Source organism: Silene latifolia, chromosome 9, assembly GCF_048544455.1.
Source record: "Silene latifolia isolate original U9 population chromosome 9, ASM4854445v1, whole genome shotgun sequence".
Taxonomy (NCBI): domain Eukaryota; kingdom Viridiplantae; phylum Streptophyta; class Magnoliopsida; order Caryophyllales; family Caryophyllaceae; genus Silene; species Silene latifolia.
In genome coordinates, this window is record NC_133534.1 from 185,633,604 (window position 1) to 185,645,909 (window position 12,306).

At 39.6% G+C, this 12,306-nt stretch overlaps 1 non-coding gene across 1 annotated transcript; it reads right to left on the reverse strand.

Moving 5' to 3' along the window:
• Nucleotides 1–7,782: 7,782 nt before the first annotated feature.
• Nucleotides 7,783–7,889, reverse strand: LOC141603617 (small nucleolar RNA R71). Its single transcript, XR_012525481.1, has one exon. It is a non-coding gene; the product is annotated as a small nucleolar RNA R71 (small nucleolar RNA).
• Between the last annotated feature and the right edge of the window lie 4,417 nt (nucleotides 7,890–12,306).

The following is a 12,306-nucleotide window of genomic DNA, read 5'->3' on the forward strand; positions in this document are numbered from 1 at the left end:
CCTCAGTTTCCCTCCATATGAATTTTCGAAGATTCGTTATAAGTTCGTTATTTTGTGGGCCCATCTTTGGTGCGCCTCTTCCTCGATGTCATATCACATATTTGGTCCGTTTGACGTTTATTCTTCGCCCGGATCCGTATTTCCAAGCCAACGGCAAACTGCTGCCATGTTTTTGCCAAGGTCTTACTTGTCACAACGAGCAGTTCTTCTTTGACAGGTGTTTCGATAGCCTTTATTATGATTCCCCCAGCGAGAGTACACGGATAGACATTCCCTCTCGAGACATGGAGATCAGTTCCCGATTATGTTCCCCCAGCGAGAGTTCACGGATAGACATTCACTCTCGGACATGGAGATCAACATCGACCCCAAGCTCTTACGAAGTTTGCTTGAAGCCGACCCAAGCAGATTTCTCCAAGCAGTTCCTGACTACGTCCTGCCGTCTTCTCCCAGTATCGCATTTTGTTTCCCCTGGAGTTTCAAGGAATTTCAGGTATGGTCTCTCCTTATGGCCGGCGAGCCTCCTTACGTAGTCTAATGGACTTTAAAAGACCCTCTCCGATAGTTGACAGACTCTAAAATATTCCCGACGACAGGTCCTTGGTTCAGACCCCTTGAACCGCCTCGCGTCGCCATAGTTGTCAGGTTGTAATCTTTGATTGACCTGATGGCTATACTTTGACTTTTGCCTTATCCAAGTCTCAGTCAAAGTGGGGGCTCTGTAGATACCTCATTTCTGCACCTCCCGTAAACCACCCGGTGATGATTGGGCCGCATGTTTGGTACGCGGAATGATTTGTGACAGTTCGTAAGTTTATCGTCAAGTGATCGCTCAAACACTCGTGTCTACCTCTTAATTGTCATCTACGTGCCGATACGGTCGTTTTGGCAGTAATTAGAGTACATTTGGAGTCCGGGCCTAAAAACCGTCTTCATTTTATAAAACCGAGCCAGAATGTTCTGGAATGTTCCGGATATTTCTATTCCATATTTTGCAATCTTTTAATCTTTGGTAAAGAATTTCCCGTAATATTCTTATAAAATATTAAGGAAAACAAGATTAATCCGTTATTCCATAATCAAAACACGGAAATTTGTATTTGTTAATAATCCTTTTAATCTTGTTTTAATTCGTTCTAATTAGTTTTGTTCATGTTTTATCGTTTTTATGACCCAATTCACATGTAAATAATCTGATAATCACTTTCATCCGAGTCAATTATTCATAATCGATCATTAAAATCACCAACGAATATTAACAATTTGCAATTCCGCTTCACAACCTTAATCGAGCAAGGAATGGACGCAACAACCGATGCGCCTCTTCAGGGACGCGACTCTCTGCTGCTTTGTTCTGGTTGATTTATGTCTCTGAACTCCCGTTTTGCCTTGACCGAGTTTATTAGTTTACGTATTAATTAACTATTAGTCGTATTATCACCCTAATTCCTGTTCGTTAATTTATTTATTCTCTTTTTCTAAAATTATCCGTTTTAAATGTATTTCCGACATAAATCATTAAATCCAATGTAATTATTGTAATTTTCATCCATTGTATTTTTATTATTGTATTCCTTTTATTATTGCTTGTATGTTTTCATATGTAATCAATCTAAATTCCTACTTCGATCAAATTGTATGTTAAATTACGTGATAACTGACTTAGTTAATTCTCACATGTTAGGATTAAAATGTTGGATGTTGCATTGCATGCATATAATTGACAATACATCGAGTATAGACGATTTTCCCTAATCATTAGTAGAGGCCGCTATCGAGGCGGGCGAGATTAAGTGTTCGATCAAAAGAGCTTCCTAATACGTACCCTCACCCCTTACTCCAGATTTCTGTGAACATCCGTGTTCATTGGCATCCACGAGAGTCATTCTAGACATAGAATGCTAAGGGTAACGAGTGCTTAGTGTTCATGTCACTACTTTGTGTCTTGACATGACACGAGGTATTCGAACGGTTTCCAATTTTCCACAATAAATTTGTGACGACTCCACAAATGCAAATAAACCAATGAGTGAAAGCTTGCTTTGCTTTTCGCCCCCGTGGGCCCGCGTCCACACTTGGCAGCCTCAGATTTACTCATCTCCCATTGGGCATATTACCGAGAGAATCTGGTTCAACACAACAAAGTTAACTAGAAAACAAAATATCAACATAGAAGATCCTATATAACTAACGAGACACATATATTACTGTATTTTAAGTATCACAACTACTAGCAATACACTCACCTGAATGTGAGGAGCTTGGAACATTTCATGTATGGCTGCTTCAATTTCTGCCATACCGACAAGGGTTTTTTCTGAAGGTTCATAAACAGATGCATTTTTCCAAAAATTAGCTCAGCAGCAGTAAAAAAAGGAGGAATTAAATATGCCATTGTAAGCGATAAGGTAGGGGAATGGATCAACGGGTAACACCGTCTCTTTTCCTCATCTTCGGTTGAACTAGCAATGGCCTCCAACAAAGACCTATAAACATATCAAGGAACTCGGATTGCTGAAGCTCCCATTCCCATAACAATATAGCATGGGCGTAATACACACTAGGCAATCCGCCATTAAAGACTATTATGAGCTTATTACAATTAACTAAATTGGTGCAAACTATAACAGGTAGAAAATGACACCTAGGAACTTAGAAACTTTAACCTCGTAACTAGGAGGCAGGGGTTTATATGAGAACAACGAATATGTACAGTAGAAAAAATCCAAAACGGACCTATGACCTGGCTAGCAAATGCCCAAATTCTAGATGTTAGATTCTATATGAAACAGTCAGCCATCAAGAATGTAGCACAGGTGTTAGATGTTCCGAGTGAAAGAATGAAACGTGTTAGGTGTTGCGAGTGAATGAAACGAGTTGGCTGACTCATATAACCTTAACATGGTTGGGCCATAGAGTGCAGCATCTAGCATCTAGCCAGCCCGACATGTTAGGCTCGAAACCCCCTACTATAAGATAGATTGGGTTTTCTTTATACGTCGCTAGCTCAATAATGTGAGTTTATATATGTGGGAAGCTATACGGGGTTATTCATTCATTGTTTTGAAAGTTAATATTCCCACATTTCACAAACTCATATTGTTCGTATTTTCTTTTTAAACTGCCTACATTTTCTTAAGCCTCCGTCTTTTATGTAGTGTATTTCAGGTACGGAAATGACAATTGAACAAATGAATGAGGTTCGAGAACTTTGGTCGCTTTATAGTGTAAAGAACATCTGTTGTATGGTTTGATTGGTAGAAATTCTAATTGAAAACATTTAACATTTTGTATCGTAGTAGTTAGTAGTGTTTTAAACTACTTCTATGAATGGACGGAATTATTGTAATACGTATGACATTTTTTGGTATATAATAAACGGATGTGTTTGTTCGAATTGTTGGAAGCAAAGCTCATGTTGCTTAGTGTATTATATGTAGCATTTAGTTACAGGTGTAAATTATTGAATTCGTATTGCCCTGATGAATAAAAGGAAGTATTTGCATCAGTTTTAAAAGTTTTAGAAATGAACCGATGTTAATGGAAATGCATGTTAAAATTAGGTACATCAGATACTAAGTACAACCGATGTTAATGTAAGTATAGGTTACATCAGTTACTAAGTACAACCGATATTAATATCATTAAAAATACATCGGGTTTAATCATAATCGATGTAAATAAAGATATATTTACATCAGTTTTGGTCAAGAATCGATGTAATTTATATGCTATTAACATCGATTTTGGTCCAGACCCGATGTAATTTTAAACCACTAACATCGGTTTTAAAACCGATGTTTTTGTTATAAATTCAATAAACAACGCCCCCAGAAGCATCGCTCAAAACCGATGTAAATGGGCCTAAATAACCGATGTCAATGGCACTTTTTCTACTATAACAAGTTGTCTCGTTAAAACCTTTTTATGGAAAACCCAATGGGACAAAACCATGGATAAGGAAAAAGAGTACAACACGTGCTACTCCCCCTGGTGATTACATAACTTGATATATCTTGAAATAATCCATGCTTTGACGTAACTTCTTGATCGTTGAAATAGAATCCACCGGAGTTGATAAACTTGATAGCTTCAATATAAATCCTTGGTAATTTCAATATATTACTTCTTCAGAACTCGCAGTGTGGATATCATCATTCATAATGATTTTTGAGTCTTCATCTCAAATATTATAGTTACACTCGTCATAGAAATTCTTCTCAACAAATGACATAATATTATATGTCTAGAATTCTTTTCATTTCAACAATCATGATGATCATGACTATAGCGTATTAACGCGCCAACAGTGCTACCTTGTTAAAAACCTTGCTAGGAAAAACCCATTGGGAAAAAAACCTAGTCGAAGGGAAAAAGAGTGTAGTTATCAATCCCGAATTCATTCTTTTCAGAAGATCAGAATCAATCCGATTATAAACAATTCATTTGAAAATTAATCAATATAATCTTTCTTGTAAAATCATCTTATTGTATGGATTGACATTATCATTATAGACTTTCACTATATTTTTTCAACTATTATGATACTCCTGGACCATAAAGTATTTTCACATATTTGGCACGAAATTCATTCATATATGAATCTCATATGTTCAAACTTCAGGCTAAGACAACAATAATTCAAGGAAACTCTTCAGGAGTTTTAATATTGCTTTATGGAAATAATAATGATAATATTTCAATCGTATCGTAGAGGTCTATAAAATAATTTAATCGTGAGTTTTCCAAAAACTCAAATTGATCAACCTTTATCAATTAATGAATGATCATTCATAAGAGGCTCCTTTAGGGAGTATATCCTCATAGGAGTAAAATATATTTCTCATATATAATTTACCAATTTAAAAACAAAATTAGTAAACATGTGCATGCATATGAAATGACACAAATTTCTAAATAACATATTCTAAAACAATGCAATAATAATAATAATAATAGTAATGTAAATATTAAAACTAAGACGCAATGATAAATTTACTATCTATATGCACATGATGATGACTCAAAATGCAAACTGTACAATTTTCTTTCCAATATTCATAATTTGGATTGACTTCATGTCAATGGATGGACTTTCGGTCCAGAATCTCGTTTATAATCATATATAATATGTCGACAGTCAAAATGGACTTATATATAAGATCCCTATTACAAGTCCATGAAATATCGCGCGCAAATGTATATCAGTTCCATAAATATATCAATATAATTTTTATCTTCTTTTTGATAATATCAGTACTGTTCAACGATATCTGAGTCTAAATATATATGTGGTATCATTATATTAATATAGGCCATCTATTATTATTCAGATATCTGTGTCACTTCGGGTGCACTCCAAATATAGCAATCTATTTCACACCAACTGCTTCATCTTGCTATTTATCATCTTGATGTGATCATATTTGTGTACATTTAGTCCTTGAACTAGCCACGTTTCTATGCTTTATAGTGCTTATTAGGGTCGTTTCTTATCTTTGGTTCCCTACTTTGCATATTCTTAGAGGTTTTGTGTCCTTGTTAGGAGAGGATTGCTAGCCTTGCACTCATGAAACAAAGTGGAGCTAAATGGAGTGCATCTAATGACCAAGCATTAAAGAGGAGACCAATACTAAATGCCTAAGTGAATAAATCAAGTAGAATGGGCAATGATGGAGACCCCCACGACCCCTCAACGATCCCCATGAATCCTTAGGCAGTCAAGAGAAGAAGAAGAAAAGCTGCCTCAGGATCCGGGCGTCCCGAGCCCAGGACGGGCGTCCCAAGCCACAATCCGGGCGTCCCGTGCTCAAGTCGAGCGAATCCCCGGGCAGCTCGAGCATATTTCAAAGACAACTCAGACAGCTCCTTATGGGACTTGCAAGGCACTAATCTTCTTCTTAGGAACTTAATCGTCATTTAAGCTCTTAGTTACCCTAATTCTTGTACTTAGTATAAATACCCCATTGTTTTAGGGGATTGATCATCAAGTTCTAATTAAGTTTTAATTTAATCAAGTTAATTTACCAATTTAGTTTAGTAGATCTTACTAATCAAGTTGTAGTTACTCAATTCAATATTAATCAAATCTTAATTCCTCTTTAATCATTCAAGTGTTCTTATATATAGTTGAGTAATTTGAAGACTATTTGGGGTTTATTGAAAAATTGACAACTCTTCATCATTCATCAAGTGTTCTTCTATTATTCTTTGCTTATTATTTGGATCATCCTTAAGTTGGTATAATCTCTTTTATCCTTTGCTTAATTAATTATTGCTTTACTCATTCACCATGTTTAACCTTGTTAGTATGATTGACACCCTTATTAACATGTTTACCATGACAATGAGAGAGTAGTCTTCTAGCTAGGGTTAATGGGGGATTAGGGGAACTAAAACATGGGGGTAGATCCATACTTAATCTAATATGCTTTCATAAGATTGCTTGCTTGTTGTAGTTTCAACTTATGCACATGTTATGCTTGATGAATTGCTTGATTGACAACCTTGCATGAATCTCCTATCCATTCAACAAGACTTGTAAGATATAAACTAACTCAAGGCTTGTTAGACCATGCATATAGTTGAATAGGAAGAAATTAAGACGACTTGTAGGTGTTGTACAGTCTTGACCGACTCGGCTCCGGGACCCAAATCTTCCTAGGAATTGTAAGACATAAACTAACTCGATTCCACTACAACAATAATTTGCTTGCAACTATGTAACCAAGTTTGTATGATCTCCACCAACAATCCCCTATAAACCCGTAACACCCTAGTACCTTAATCAATTGTTTACAAATTCTATTTGTTTACTTGCTTTGTTTGGTTTTCATTTCTTTACATTTCATTGTTAAGTAGTTTAGTTTACTACGCTCAATCTCAACCCAATTTGTGACACCCTAAGACATAACTCTCTACAACCGATAAATTGATTCAATACCCGTCCCTTGGGATTCGACCTTTACTTGCCACTATACTAAGAGTAGTTAGTTAAGATTATAAATATTGTTTTGATTAGTTAGCTTAGACGACAAAGCCTTAAACTGAATCAAAAAATGGCGCCGTTGTCGGGGACGGTGTTCAATTGAATTGTTATCATTTGTTGTTTTTAGTTGTGTCTTTCTTAGCCTTGGGGAAGTCAAACTTCTCAAGGCAGTTTTAATTGTTTTCTAGTTGTTTGCTTTTTGCATGTCTTGGACATCACAAGGTAGACCTTTTCCTATTGATCCCGAGATTGAAAGAACCTTGACCAACATTAGAAGAACCGTTAGTGGGGCTTCAAGAAGTTTTGGTATTGGAGAACTTGTGGACATTGGTATTGTCCAATCGGATAGTGTTGAGTTTACCAACCCTTTTGCAAGAGAAGGAGAGGAGAACCCAATTCAAAACCAACCACAAAATCAACCCACAATGCCTAAATGTTCATCTCATTCCGTACCAATTGAGGAGAACCTACCCAATGGTACTCCTACACCACCACATTTAACCGATAATTTTATTGCCAAATGCGCATTCATACAATTACTTGAGAGTCAATTTGGGGGGATGCCTAGTGAATATCCTCATCTGCACATGGAGACGTTTTGTGACTATTGTGACGCAATCTCTCAAACCGGGGTAACTCAAGACCAAATTCGATGGGTGTTGTTTCCTTTTTCCTTGATCGGAGCCGCAAAGCAATGGTTAAAGAGCCTAGATAAGGCTACCCTTGGAATTGATTCTTGGAAGAAGTTAGCACTTGCCTTCTACAAGAAGTTCTATCCTCCGGAGAAGACTAACATGTCGAGAGCCCAAATCACCGGGTTCAAGCAAAGAGATGAAGAGTCTCTATATGAGGCTTGGGAGAGATTCAAGGATACATGTCGCTCTTGTCCTCATCATGGACTAAGTGAATGGTTCCTTGTTCAACAATTTTGGAATGGCTTATATGAAGATTCGAGAAAGTTATGGTGGCAACAGTTTGAGAAAGCCATGGCGAAGTTTGATGAAGCTTCTCAATCACCCAAACAACATGTCAATGCTATGGTGGCAACATCTTCAATCCCAAATGGCGTGTGTGAGAATTATGGAACCTTGGGACATGATCAACACGGATGTAGGGGAATAAGTAAATGCTTTCTAAGCATAAAAAAATGGCACCCCTTACTCCAACTACTACAATGAAAATACCAAATTCCACCAAAACCTCTCATACAAGAGCCAAAATGTCCAAAACCATCAACCCACATACACACCACCTCCAATGAGAAATCCTACTCACAGACCATACTACAATCAACCCAATGACAAAAGGACAATTATCTCCTCTAGGTAATCCTCCTACGAGACATGAGTGTAATACTACAGATTTTTATAAGCTAAGTACTCGACCGAGTAGAGCCTACTCGGCCGAGTAGTGTCAAAAGTGTAGTCTGTTTGGGCTCTGCCGAGGAATACTCGGCCGAGTATAGTGAATACTCGACCGAGTAGAGGATACTCGGCCGAGTATACACTTTACTCGACCGAGTATCCGGTAGGGGCGAGTAATATTTCAGCAGTTTGATGCGGGAGTGTTTAGGGTTATTTAATATCGAAAGTCAGTTTCTAAACGTCATTTACAACACTAATCATTTTATAATTACTCTAATCACTCCATAATCACTCCATAATACTCCACTGTGTGTGCAATCATCGTAGTCCTTGCGTTCAATCTTTCATCCTACTGTTGGTAAGTCCTTATTTCCCATGTCATTTATGTATTTTGAGGGTTTACTGTATATATGGAATTGGGGAAAAGGGGGATTGTGCAATGTGTGATTGTGCTATGTGGTTATTGTATAGATGAAGACTTCGTAGATGAGCCTTTCTAATTGTTCGGTTTCCGTATTGCTGTTGTTGCAAAGGTAGGGTTTCTCCTACTCAGTACTGTTAATTGATTGAGATTGCATATGTTTCATAATTGTTGTTATCTGCTGATCATCGAAGGATGGGTGTTGTGGTGACGGTGTTGGTGTGGTTGTGTTGTGACTGTTGTGGTGTTGTGACAGCTGTGATGCTGTGTGTGATTGTGGTGGAGTCACTTGCGGGAGTGGCTTCACACCCTAGTTCGCCCTCCGTGGAACCCGCCACGGGAGGGGATGTGCACATTAAGGGACAGGGATTGTTAATCGCTTGTTGATGAGCTGGACTAGGTGGGGATGGGCTGCGGTCACCCACTGGCGGAGTGGATTACCTGTTGTGATGGGTAATCTGGTAGGGCTACATACTTCGATGTGTAGTCGGTTACTACGGAGGATGATCAGCCGGTTGCATTGTTTGTTTGTCTTGTATTGATTGAATGGTACTGACCCCTTTGTTGTTGTTTGTGGTGTCTGTTGTGATCCGTTCGGGGATGGTGAGAAGGTTTGACAGGTATTGCTTTTGTGAGCTTGGGCGGTCATGGGGGAGTCGTCTTCACCAGTTCTAGCATCACAATCTTGAGTCTTGGTTATGATTTTGTAGTTGTCAGACATTAGATTTATTTTATTGGTTTGGTTTGGATTTTGTTAATGTAAACATTTACCCTCTTCATTATTCTAATAAATATGTTAGGACAGACGCTTTTGATATATACTAACCTCGGACAACCGAGATGATAACACACTTTCATGGCTAGGTGGTCCTGGTAAGGCACATTGGTATGAGGGGGTGTTACAAAGTGGTATCAAAGCCGAAGATTCCGGCACCTAAAACAAATGAACCTAATGAACTTAGGGAGTCTAAATAAAATGAATCCGGGGAGTATTGTTTGGAGATACCGCAAATACTTGGGAGATGTCCCGGAGTCGCAATTTGGCCCTCACTAACTCGAGCCGGTCACATGGGAAGTGTTTTGAGAGTTGTGTCATATATATTATGTATATGAAGGTTAATGGTGGTAATAAGTGATGGTCAGAAATATGTATGTGAATTCGTATATATGGTGAATGGAGAAGTAGTAGAAGAGACGAATATATGAAATTTGGTGAATCGGTTTTAGCATGAGAATGATTGACATGATTAGGTGTTTATTATGTGGCATTAGAATCCTGTCGTTATATGTTTGATTGTTGGGATAGAAAGCATGATAGGGGACACTGTACTGTTTTAACCCGTCTTTAGCATGACTCGGTCGACCAGGGCAGGTACTCGACCGAGTATGGGGTACTCGGCCGAGTAACCAGGCACTCGACCGAGTGTTGTTTGGCAGTAAGCACCAGTTGCTACTGGATGTGTTTACTCGACCGAGTATTTAGGCATACTCGACCGAGTAGAGCATACTCGGCCGAGTGTTGTTTATACTCGACCGAGTATGCGTTTTGTGAATTTGAGGTTGGCTACTGGAGTCGACTACTCGACCGAGTATCGGAGATACTCGACCGAGTAGTCTTTACTCGACCGAGTACTGTCTGGTACTCGGCCGAGTGCTTCTTTGGCGGAAGATTGTAACATTTTGATCCGTAGGCTTTTGTGCTTACGTTTCTTGTCTCTTATCAGCTCAAAATGCCGCCTAAAAGAACTGCCACACAAATTCAAGCTTCAGAGATGACCATTGATGAGATTGCTCGTATGATTGAGCAACAAGATGCTCTTCTTCAGGCTCTTAAGAATGTCGGAAAGGGGAATGAGAAGTCTGTAGATGCTACTCAGCTTAGCATCATCATTGCCCGCTTCAACCCTCCCACATATGAGGATGTTGGGGAACCAAAGCTGCTTGAGAAATGGCACCGTGAGATGGAAAGTCTCATGGAAGTGGTCAAGTGTCCTGATGATATGATCGTTGAGCAGGTAGTATACTACCTGAGAGGTGCAGCCGCCGTGTGGTGGCAAAACGTCAAGGAGGATGCTAGAGCCTATTACCAAGCTGAGGGCCTGGGAGCTATTCCGTGGTCAGGGTTGAAGAGCGCTATGAGAGAGCAGTTTGTGCCGGAGCATATCCGACACAAGATGAGATCTGAGTTTGATTCCTTCACCATGTCAGAAGAGATGACAGTCACTGAGTACTATCATCGGTTCCTAGAGCTATCTCGCTATGTTGAGGATATGCAGTTGGGACAAAGGGGTTTGGCTCTCCGTTTTGAGAGGGGTCTATCTGCCAAGATCGTGAGCCGTCTGCCAGCTGGGGTTGCTACTGACCTTAAGGAAGTGTACCTGAGAGCGGGCCAAGTTGAGAGGATGGTAGATCTCTCAAAAGAGATTAATGAAAGGGTTGCTGCCGAGAAAAGGAAGGTTGATAGTGGAAACAACAATCACTCGGGGCAACAAGAGGGGTAACTTCAATCACGCCAAGGCTTTTTCTGGTGGAGCTGGTTTCTCTGGGGGATCTCGTAGTTGGGGAAAGACTGGTGGTCGGAGTTTGAGTGACAGCTCCAACCTTACATGCTTCAACTGTGGTGGTGTAGGCCACAAGAAGCGGGAGTGCATAAGTGGCAAGACCGGCACAGGTTCAGGAGCTTATGAAGGGAATTTCTCTCAGGGGCCGACTCAGAGCTTTGCTAGAAACCGACCGGGTGGATCATGGGGCAACAGAGATGGACAGAGCAACCAGGGTAGTTATAACCGCAGCGGTGGTGGATCTTATCAGCGTCAGAACAACAACGCCACCCAGGATTCGGCAGCCAAGCCGAGCACCTCCAATGCTTCAGTCCAAGGAGGAGGACAGAAAAACAGTGGGAAGCTCTTCATAACGGACAAGCAAGAAGCGCAGAATGATGCATATATAGTCACCGGTACCTTTCTTGTTCATAATGTACCGTCTTTTGTTTTGTTTGATTCAGGGGCAACACATTCTTTTGTGTCTAGGAGTCATGCCTTGTCTATGGGTTTGGGGAAGTTTGAGGTTATAAAGGATGACGTGTTCATACCTTCTGGGGAGTCTATGTCGTGTCTCAAGTTGTATAAGGGGGTTTCTATGGTAGTTGGAGGGGTAGATTTACCGGTAGACCTGTTAGAGTTTCCTATGGATGGGTTTGAGGTGATTGTCGGGATGGATTGGCTGGGTAAGTATGATGCCAAGATAGATTGTCGACAAAAGAAAGTGTATTTGAGGGGTCCAAAGGGTGTTAGGGTGTCCTATAGAGGATTTGTGGTAAAACCTAAGTGTAAGTTCATAGCTATGATGACTTTAAAGTCATATCTGAGGAAGAAGTGCCCCTTGATTCTTTGTCATGTGAGAGATAGCCGAGTAGAGTCATAATCAGCTGCTGAGATACCAGTAGTGGAAGAGTTTGGTGATGTCTTTCCTGAGGAGATACTGGGGTTACCGCCAAAGAGGGATGTTGATTTCAGTGTGGAGCTTAAACCAGG